General features: G+C 42.1%; 1 long non-coding RNA gene and 1 other non-coding gene across 2 annotated transcripts in view; both read right to left on the minus strand.

The window, feature by feature from the left end:
- Positions 1–10,000, minus strand: part of LOC135104876 (uncharacterized) — a 106,402-nt gene that overhangs the window by 90,267 nt on the left and 6,135 nt on the right. The window lies entirely within an intron of this gene.
- On the minus strand, positions 9,694–9,777 carry Trnal-cag (transfer RNA leucine (anticodon CAG)). The gene has a single exon. It is a non-coding gene; the product is annotated as a tRNA-Leu (tRNA).

A 10,000-nucleotide genomic window follows, 5' to 3' on the forward strand; every position in this document is an offset into this window, starting at 1 on the left:
CCTTCTTCCTTCCTTAATCTCCAGGTCACACACACCAGACACGTTCGCTTTCAATTATTCCTCCTCCCCATTCCTTAAAACTACCCAGGTGCAAAGAAAACGGATATTTTCTTTGCACCCCAGACAGTCTTGAATCACTTACATCTGGTTATCTTCTCAACTCTTGCCTGCCTCGTAATTGTTGCCTCTTAACTCTTCAATTTATGATCTTATTGTTGTTGTGCTGGTTCTTTTTTTTTTTTTTTATTTCGGTGTTATTATCATTGTTTTCTTTGGTGTATCTTCAATTTTCTTTCTATTTTAGTCTATATTTCTCTCTCTCTCTCTCTCTCTCTCTCTCTCTCTCTCTCTCTCTCTCTCTCTCTCTCTCTCTCTCTCTCTCTCTCAACGCTACCATACTTACACACCAAGCACACCAAACCGCCTCCACCACCACCACCACCACCACCACCACCACAATCCAATCGCCCATTCACCCATTCACCCACTGGGCCACGTCACGCCGCGCCTCTGACATTCACTATCTACTCACTCTCCCTACTCTCTACATGGCAAAGCAAAAGGCACCGATTGTTTCACCCTTTTTTCCCTACGCCAAAGCTATTATCCACCCCACTCCCCTTATGACTTTTTACCCAGGCAGACACAGGAATGGTTAGGGGGAGGGGCATCAAGAGTGGTCTGGGCAAGTTAGTAGGTGGGGGAGGGGACACGTGTGAAATGTACCGTAGATAAATGCATGGTACGTACTACAGTTGAGGGTATTACTGGTAGTCGAGTAACCTGCTATGCTGTCGTACTCTTACCTTACACTGTGTTTATTGAGTTTTTCGTGTTCTCCGGCCTGACAGGAATGTGATAATGGTTAGGTTTTCTTACTGTTAGAGGATGAGAGGAGGTAGAAGGGAGTGTATTAGTAGCCATGTTTTGTTACTGTTAGCGAATTATTTGGCGTGAGGTCGAGGGTTTGAGGGTAGAAGGAAATGTACTGTAAGGTTTCAGTGTTGTCAGTGCATCAGAGGACGTGAGTTTGAGGACCTGAGGATAGAAGGGAATGCATTTTGTTATTGTAAAACGATCAGAGCACTTGATTTTGAGAGAACAAGGGGAATGTATTGTAAAATTTTGTTATTACCAGCTGATCTGAGGACATGAGCTGAAGGGGAGAAGGGGATGTATGGTCATATTTTGTGAGTTGGCTGAGTGCAGGACGTGAGGTTAACGAGGTTTTACAAGGAGTTCTTGCCGGGACTATTAACTGTCAGGTTTTGCTATTGTCACTTGATTGGAGGACGTGCTGTTGAGGGGAGAGGCGAATAAAGTGGTAGAGAGTGCAGTCTTTCTTTTTCCATTTTTTTTTTTTTTTTTTTTTTTTTAAGATTGTCAGAGAATAAGAGGACGTGAGATTGAGCTGAGGGGGAGAAGCGAGCAAAACAGAAGAGAGTGCAGGTTTTTACAAGGCGTTCTAGGCGGGCCAGCACCATACGTAGGAAATATTAAGGCTCGATGAGTGTTTAATTGAGGGCTTCGACTCTCTAAAAGTTGGGGAGATGAAAAAGAACTTGGAGTCATAATTTCCAAGGTGACCTAGAGACCTCAAACCAAACTGCCGGTGTAGGGAAGTGGTTCAGACAGGTGGTTAATGAAGAGGCAATTTTTAAAGTGTCTGAAAATGTCACCCGTATGTTGTTTTATGTGTTCGCACGTTCGTGTTTTGAATACTGTGTGGCGCAACAGCAGTAATTCCAGGGCCGCTGTTCTGATTTGGACAAGTGAGTGGGACTGTGGTGGTGATGAGACAAAGGATATAAAGTTCTCTTGTGTTTCATCACCGCTACAATCCCAATTCCAGACCTGCCAAATAAGTCACAAACATGATTCCAAGAAATCAACACTTTTCATTTAAGAGAGGCTCTTGTTTATGGCAACAAAGAATTATAAAAAAAAGGCCCATTGAAGCTGGCAGTTCCTATAGAGTGCAGCAAGAGAAAGAAAGAGAAAAATCCAAATTTCAGAAGTGTCTTGAGACTTCCCTCATGAAACAGTTTAAGTCCAAGGTAACAGGAAATACGCACATAAACTGGTAGGGAGTTCCAGAGTTTGCTTACCTTATTCAAACAAAGACTGAGACACAAATTAGCAGTAAAAAAAAAAAAGGGGGGGGGGGGCGGAGAGGATATTGAGATGATCGGACAGAATCAGTGCAATCGACTTCTTTACTTGTCACCACAAGGAGGGGCGTGTCAAGATTCCAGCGGAAGAACTAGTCAAGTGAAACTCAACAATTTTGCTTTGATCCTGTTTATAAGATAATCAGATGATCGGGCAGAACTAGTTAAGGGGTCTCTTCACTCCTAACTCGACAAACACGATAAGGAATGACGCGTGTAAGATTCCAGGTAAAGGATTAAAATAAAATAAAAATCAACCATTTTACTTTAATCTTGTTGAGAAAAAAAAAAAAAATACTGAAGGACGTTTCTTCAGTCGCAATCACCACTACTTTTTCTTGCTCATTCAATACACAGAACATTTTTTTCCTTTACATTATAAATAAAAATATTAATAAGTCTTTAGAGGGAACGTTCAATTAATTTATAGATGATGATGATGATGATGACAAATGATAAGTTATAAGCATTCAAGAATTGCTTTGACTGCGTAGTCTAGGTCGCCTGGTTTTCTGCAGCCTGCTTATCTTCCTATGTTCTTTATGTGCTGTAGATTTTAACTCCTACTGATACCAATCCACGACTCCCAAGCTGTCCACTAAGATATTCACTCACACGAACCAAGAAAAAAAAAAAAAAAAAAAAATAGATTACGAGTCTTTTTTTTTTTTTAGGTTCAAACTTCTTCATGATTACAGAACTAACTGACTGACTGGCTGATAGGCTGACTGACTAGCTGATAGGCTGTCTGGCTGACAGGCTGGCTGGCTGATGGGCTGACTGACTGACTGACTGTCTGGCTGACTGACTGACAGATGGGCTGGCTGACTGACTGACTAGCTGCTTAACCGATTAACTGAATGACTAGTTGAGTGACTGCCTGATTGACCAATTAACTGAATGACTTGTTGAGTGATTACCTAATTGACTGACTGGCTGGTTGACCTGTTAATTGAATGACTGAGTGACTGCCTGATTTACTGAGTGACTGATTGATTAACAGACTAAATGACTGGTTCACTGATTAGCTGACTAACTGGTTGGCTGGCTGGCTGGCTGGGTGGCTGATTTGCCTGACTGACGGGCTGACTGAGTTACTTACTGATTAAATGCCTGACTGAATGCCTGACTAAATGACCGACTAACTGACTGACTAACCAGTTAACCGAGTGACTGACTAAACTAATTGCCTGACTGGCTAACTATGTCCTCTTCTATTGCTTCACTACAAAGGCAGCCGAATTCCGTTAAGATAGTGGGGAATGAGAATAAAAATGGGGAACAGGTTGAGTTTTTGCAAGGGGCGATAATATTGTCCGATGGAGAAAGTGTTAACTTAGGAAGACGCAGAAAAAAAAAAAGAAAGAAAAGGTTGATAAAGAAAAAGGCGATAAGGGTGGTAGTCGTGGTGGTGGTGGTGGTGGTGGTGGTAGTAGTAGCAGTAGTAGTAGTGGTTGTAGTAGTAGTAGTAGTAGTAAAAACATATGAAAAGAGACCATTTCTCCAAAACTTATCTTTATAACGTTTTCTTTACAGCTATTCTCTCTCTCTCTCTCTCTCTCTCTCTCTCTCTCTCTCTCTCTCTCTCTCTCTCTCTCTCTCTCTCTCTCTCTCTCTCTCAGGACCAGAGCGAGGTTCAGCTTTTCTTTGCCTTGTCTGGGGGAAGCAATCTGATATGTTCTGAGGCTTGGGCCTTTTATCTCCTTGCTTTTTGCCTCATTTCTTGTACTTTGTGGTTCTTGTGGTGTGTGTGTGTGTGTGTGTGTGTGTGTGTGTGTGTGTGTGTGTGTGTGTGTGTGTGTGTGTGTGTGTGTGTGTGTGTGTGTGTGTGTGTGTGTGTTTCATTGAATGCATCATATAACTGCTTTTTCTTTGGTAGCTTTTGTATCTCTCTCTCTCTCTCTCTCTCTCTCTCTCTCTCTCTCTCTCTCTCTCTCTCTCTCTCTCTCTCGACGATGTGTTTTGCAGGACACATTAAACGTTTAATTTTCTCCCCCCTTTTTTTAAGTTACAACAGTTACTGCCAAGACTTCTAACCCTTCCGCCCTCCCCCTCTCCCAACCACACGTTTTATATCACTGCTATAAAACTTTTACTACACACACAAAGCATTCTAATCCCCCCAATCACCCCCAATAATGTTCCTCGCGCCGGCTGTGACTATGAAGGAAAGATTAACACACCTCTCTCTCTCTCTCTCTCTCTCTCTCTCTCTCTCTCTCTCTCTCTCTCTCTCTCTCTCTCTCTCTCTCTCTCTCTCTCTTTAACTTGACCTTTCACACTTTTCTCTACTTTTTTCACAATCCACTGCTTACTTAGCCATAAATCCTTTCATTTTCTTCCCCCAACCCTGTTTTTTTTTTTTTCTTTATTGCTGTTCACTCACTCACCGGATACAAATTTCTGGTCTGCCTTCCTATGACTTGAACTCTTGAACTATTTAACGAGAGGATTCGCCTGCTGGATTATCATGCTAAATCCTGAAGTATAAATCATTTGACCTAACTCTAATCTCGTTTTCTTTTTAATTTCCCCCTTTTTTGTGGTTATTTCAATATTTCCCACTACACCGACTAAATGGAATCCTTTTTAACTTTTTTTTATTTTTTTTTATAGTTATTCCAATATTTCTCACTGCTCTGCCTACCTTCTAATTTAAAGCTTTCTACTGCTCTGTTTGTCTTTGAAGTACTCCTTTAGTCTCTCCATACCATCGTACCAGCTTAATTTCTACTATTTTTTTCTTTTATTTTCTATGTTTTGAAGCGTCTGCATCTCTCAGGCAACACCCTTTACGAGCTTCACACAGGTAGGTAAGTGGACAAACAGGTAGGTAGGTAAACAGGTAGATAGGTGGGTAAACAAGCAGGCAGGTAGATAAATAGGCAGGTAGGTAGGTAAATAGGTAGATAGGTTGGTGCGTAAACAGCTAGGCAGGTAGGAAATTAGGTAGTAAGTAAGTTGGTATGTAGATAATTAGGCAGGTAGGAAAACAGATAGATAGGTAGGAGAAAAGATAGGTAGGTAAGTAAATAGGTAGATATATAGATCATTTGAAAGATAACTTAAAACACCTGCATAGAATCATCTACTGGTCGTCTTCTCGTTGGCGTATTGCTAGATCTAAAGTAAAAAAAAAAAAAAAAAATAAATAAATAGATAAAATGAAGTTACTCAATCAATCAGTCAATCAGTAAAGTAACATAACTCTTCTTTCTTAATTCCAGTGCTCAAACTTTTCTTCATTAGGTTTTATTCATTTTAAGTAGCAGAAGTAGCCTTTTTTTTTTTTTTTTAATTCTATTATCGTTATTATCATTATTTTTAGCCAATGATGGTGACCCCCGTTCGTCTTCAAAATGCGTGGGCATATGAATCAATAATACTCTTGGTCTTGTCCTCGCTGGCACTGCTCCCTTCCCTGCCTGCCTGCCTTTCCTTCACCCTTCATCTGCTAGCGACACAAGGACACCTGCCTATTGAGTGTCTGTTTGACTTCTACTGTACGAGTACAAAGACAAAACATCAGTTACTTACTTGAAGACTTGAATTCCTCCCTCACTCCTTTTCCTGTCCGTCTTTGGAATGCTCTCAACTTTCTATGGATATCTTCATTAAACTCAAGGAAAAGCTACAGTAGTCATTGGGTTAATATTTCACTGGTCTAATTCTTCTTCTCCTTACACCGTTTTCTTTGAGTGAGTGGCTGGCGCCGTGCACGAGTCTCCTCCAGTTGTTTCTGTCCCTTGTATTTTCCCCTGTGACTCCCAACCTTTGCAGTTCTATACCACAATTCCATCCCTCCATCTCTCTCTCTCTCTCTCTCTCTCTCTCTCTCTCTCTCTCTCTCTCTCTCTTGATCTTCTTCCCCCAGCTGGACTACGCAATACTTGATGCTAATACAACAACACATAACAGCACCTCCTAACCAACGGGTGTTTTTCTGTCCTTAGTGTGTTTTGTTATACATGTTTTAGTATTAGGCCATCCACTACTGTAAATGTTCATATTGACTTTCATATGCACCAAAACCTACACTGTCCTCATTGTCTCATTTAGTCCTTGTATTTTTTGTGGTTAAGACAATCTGATATAATGAAATCTGATCTAATATGGTGTACACTAATGCTATAAAGAACTGGATAGCGATAATAGGAGGAGGAGGAGGAGGAGGAGGAGGAGGAGGAGGAGGAGGAGGAGGAGGAGGAGGAGGAGTGTGGTAGAGGAAAGCTAGGTAATAATAAATAATAAAATGATAAATGATAAAATTAATAGGTATGATTTAGTTTCACCTCACCCTGATAGTTGAAGGCGTGAGGTTGGCGGCTGCTTCAATTTTTTTATTAATGGTGCCCTTAGGAGGAGGCGCGCGCGCGCTCGCGCGCGAGAGTGAGAGAGAGAGAGAGAGAGAGAGAGAGAGAGAGAGAGAGAGAGAGAGAGAGAGAGAGAGAGAGAGAGAGTATATATCAGTAATGCCCGATGCTCTCTCTCTCTCTCTCTCTCTCTCTCTCTCTCTCTCTCCTCTCTCTCTCTCTCTCTCTCTCTCTCTCTCTCTTGAATCAGAAAATCCAATTTATCTTACCCAGCCCACCTCCCATAAAAGGAATGACAGAAAGAAAAAAAAAATGAAGATGGATAGATAGGTCGATATAGATAAATAGATAGATAGATATATAGATAGATAGATAGATAGATAGATAAACTGATGAAACAGATACAGACAAACAGATAAGTAGATAGATAAATAGATAGACAGACAGACAGATAGACAGAAAGAAAGAAAGAAAGAAAGACACAAGAGCCAATACGTAGATCCAATTCAACTTGTGTCCTTCCTTTGTGTTCCTTTGTCACCACCACCACCACCACCACCACCACCACCACCACGACACTTTCCCTTCCCTCCCCATAAGCGAAAATACCACCCAGGGGCGACAATTGCACGTGATTTATTGCCTGATGAATCACAGAAAAAATCATTACCTTTACTGCTACTCGTATACCTTCCTGCCTCCTCCTCCTCCTCCTCCTTCAGCTTCTCGCAATGCCTCCCGCCCCAAGCCTATTTTCTCCTCTTTTCTTCCCAGTAAAGTCCACTCCGGTAGGCTTATAATGGACGCAAAAGAATGTGGAGCGAAAGTGGAGTGTGTTGTTACTGTGGTGGCGTGTCTTGATTGAAGGAGAGGGTTTGAGGGAAGAGAGATGGGGAAAGGGTGAGGGAGGGTAGGGGATGGGGGAGGAAAGGAGGGATGGGGTAAGGGGGAATAAGGAAGGGATGGGTTAGGGGAATGGGCATGTGGAGGTAAGGGAGGGGTGACTGAGGGGTGTGGATTGTAGTGTGGGGTGCGGTAGGGAAAGGAGGGAGGTACAACAGGTGAGGAAGGGGAAGGAGAAGGGGAGGGGAAGGGGAGAGAGGAGAGTAGGGGTAGAAGGGAGGTACTGGTAAGGGAGGGAAGGGAGGGTAAGGGAAAGGGAAGGGGGGAGCAGAAAAGGAAATGGGTAGGGGGAGGTACAGGTGAGAGGGAAGGGAAGGGCGGGAATAGGGGTAATTGACAGGTGACCCAGTGACCTGCTGAAGTCTACCTGGTGATCAGTGTCGCTGGCCTCACTCGCAGTAGTCACTAGTGTTTGTGTGTCTGTTTGTTTATCTGTCTGTCCGTCTGTCTGTGTGTCTCTGTAACCAGGAATTCTTGAGTGGATATATAGTGCGAGGAGGAGGAGGAGGAGGAGGAGGAGGAGGAGGAGGAGGAGGAGGAGGAGGAGGAGGAGGAGGAGGAGGAGGAGGAGGAGGAGGAGGAATTACGTAGAGTTACATAAAAAACAGGCCACAACAGATCTTGCGGTCCTCACAAGGTGACCTGACCTAGGACTACTAAGGTGATAGTATAAGAAAAGCAGAGCAAAGCAGAAGGCTCTCTCCCCACCCTCCACTCCCTCCGGCATAAGCCGTACAGGAAAACAGGTCGGAAAGAAATACCTTACGTGGTTAGAGAAGGAAAAACTCGAAGGAAATTTGATAGGAAAAAAAAAAAAATAGATGAAATGAGGTGCCCCCATTTCCTGAAGGCAAGGAAGTTAATCACTAATAAACAAACGCTGTTAGCCGCGGATTGCAGGCAGAAATATTTGTCAAGACGGCGTTTAAAAGTCTATACGGTGTTGCAGTCTATCACGTCTCGAGGAAGCCCATGCCATAGATTTACTACTCGATGGAAAAAAATGATTTTTCGATTTATGAGAGTTGAAGGATTTCCCAACAATTTTACAACCGTTTCCTCGCATGTAATTTGAAGAGTCTATCGTGAAATATTTACTGCAGTCCATGTTATCAATGCCTTTGATGATTTTAAACACCTGTATTAAGTCACCTCTTAGTCTTCTTTGTGTTGATGGGAATAAATTAATTTTTTTAAGACGGTCTTCGTATGATTTGTTTCTTAGGCTTGGTAACATTTTTGTTACTCTACGCTGAACTCGTTCTAATTTATCAATGTCTTTCTGGTAGTAGGGGCACCATGCTTGAACGCAATATTCCAAAAGGGGACGGACTAAAGAGTTATATAAAGTTAGGATTGTATCTTTAGATTTATATTCAAAAGATCTGCCGATTATTATTTATTATTTATCATTATTAATTATTTTATTCGCTTTCTTTACGATTTCTGAACATTGTTGGCTAGATTTTAAGCTACTCGATATTGTTACTCCTAAATCAATTTTGCTGTCAACACTTTTAAGTCGGGTACAATTTAAAATATACTTTACTTTCTCGTTTCTGTACCTTATGGGAAGCACTTTGCACGTATCTACATTAAAACAGCTGTGGGCCGGCTCTAGTCATCAAGGACCAAGTCACCTCGACTTTACGCCAATCAACACACACTAAATTAAAACTCGTTTGCCAGGTTTGCCCCCACTCTGACAACTTGTCTAGATTTTTTCTGCATTTCTATTACTTGTTCATTAGAGGACTACGGAATTCGCTATTTTGGTGTCATCAGCAAACTTCGATATTATACTGGTAACACCCTCAACTATGTCGTTTATGTAAACAAGGAAGAGAACAGGTCCTAAGACTGATCCCTGTGGTACCTCGCTGGTTACGTTAGTCCACTTGGATGCTTTTCATTTATTACTACTATTTGTTTACGGTTGTTTAGCCAGTTTTCAACCCATCTCAACACGTCGCCTTGGATACCGTGTGATTTTAGTTTAATCAGTGGGGGACCTTATCGAAGGCCTTTTGAAAATCAAGATATATTATATCTACCGCTTTGCTCTCGTCATATTGGTTCAGAATATCATAGTAGAAGTCTAGGAGGTTCGTCAAACAAGAGCGTTTGTTGCGGAAGCCGTGTTGAGTATTTTTAAGTAAGCTGTTTTCTTCTAAGTGATTACGGAGTTTATCTCTTATTAGTGTTTCAAGCAATTTGCATACTTAAGCTAATTGGCCGGTAATTACATGGTAATTTTTTTGAAAATCGGAGTTACATTAGCAAGCCTCCACTCATCAGGCAAAATCTGTCAGGAGTGGGATTCGAACCCACGCCCCGAAGACCGGACTGCGACCTGAACGCAGCGCCTTGGACCGCTCGGCCATCCTGACCGTTAAATACTCCAATGTCAGCAACATCCGTTGTTCACAGGCGGTCACCCATCCAAGTACTAACCGGACCCAGCAGCGCTGGGTCCGGTTAGTACTTGGAGGAGGAGGAGGAGGAGGAGAAATAAAAAAATAAATAAACGACGACACACACACACACACACACACACACACACACACACACTTGATTTCTAGCCATCAATCAGATGAAAGGAAAAAATCATCA

This window comes from Scylla paramamosain, chromosome 11 (genome assembly GCF_035594125.1).
Source record: "Scylla paramamosain isolate STU-SP2022 chromosome 11, ASM3559412v1, whole genome shotgun sequence".
Taxonomy (NCBI): Eukaryota; Metazoa; Arthropoda; class Malacostraca; order Decapoda; family Portunidae; genus Scylla; species Scylla paramamosain.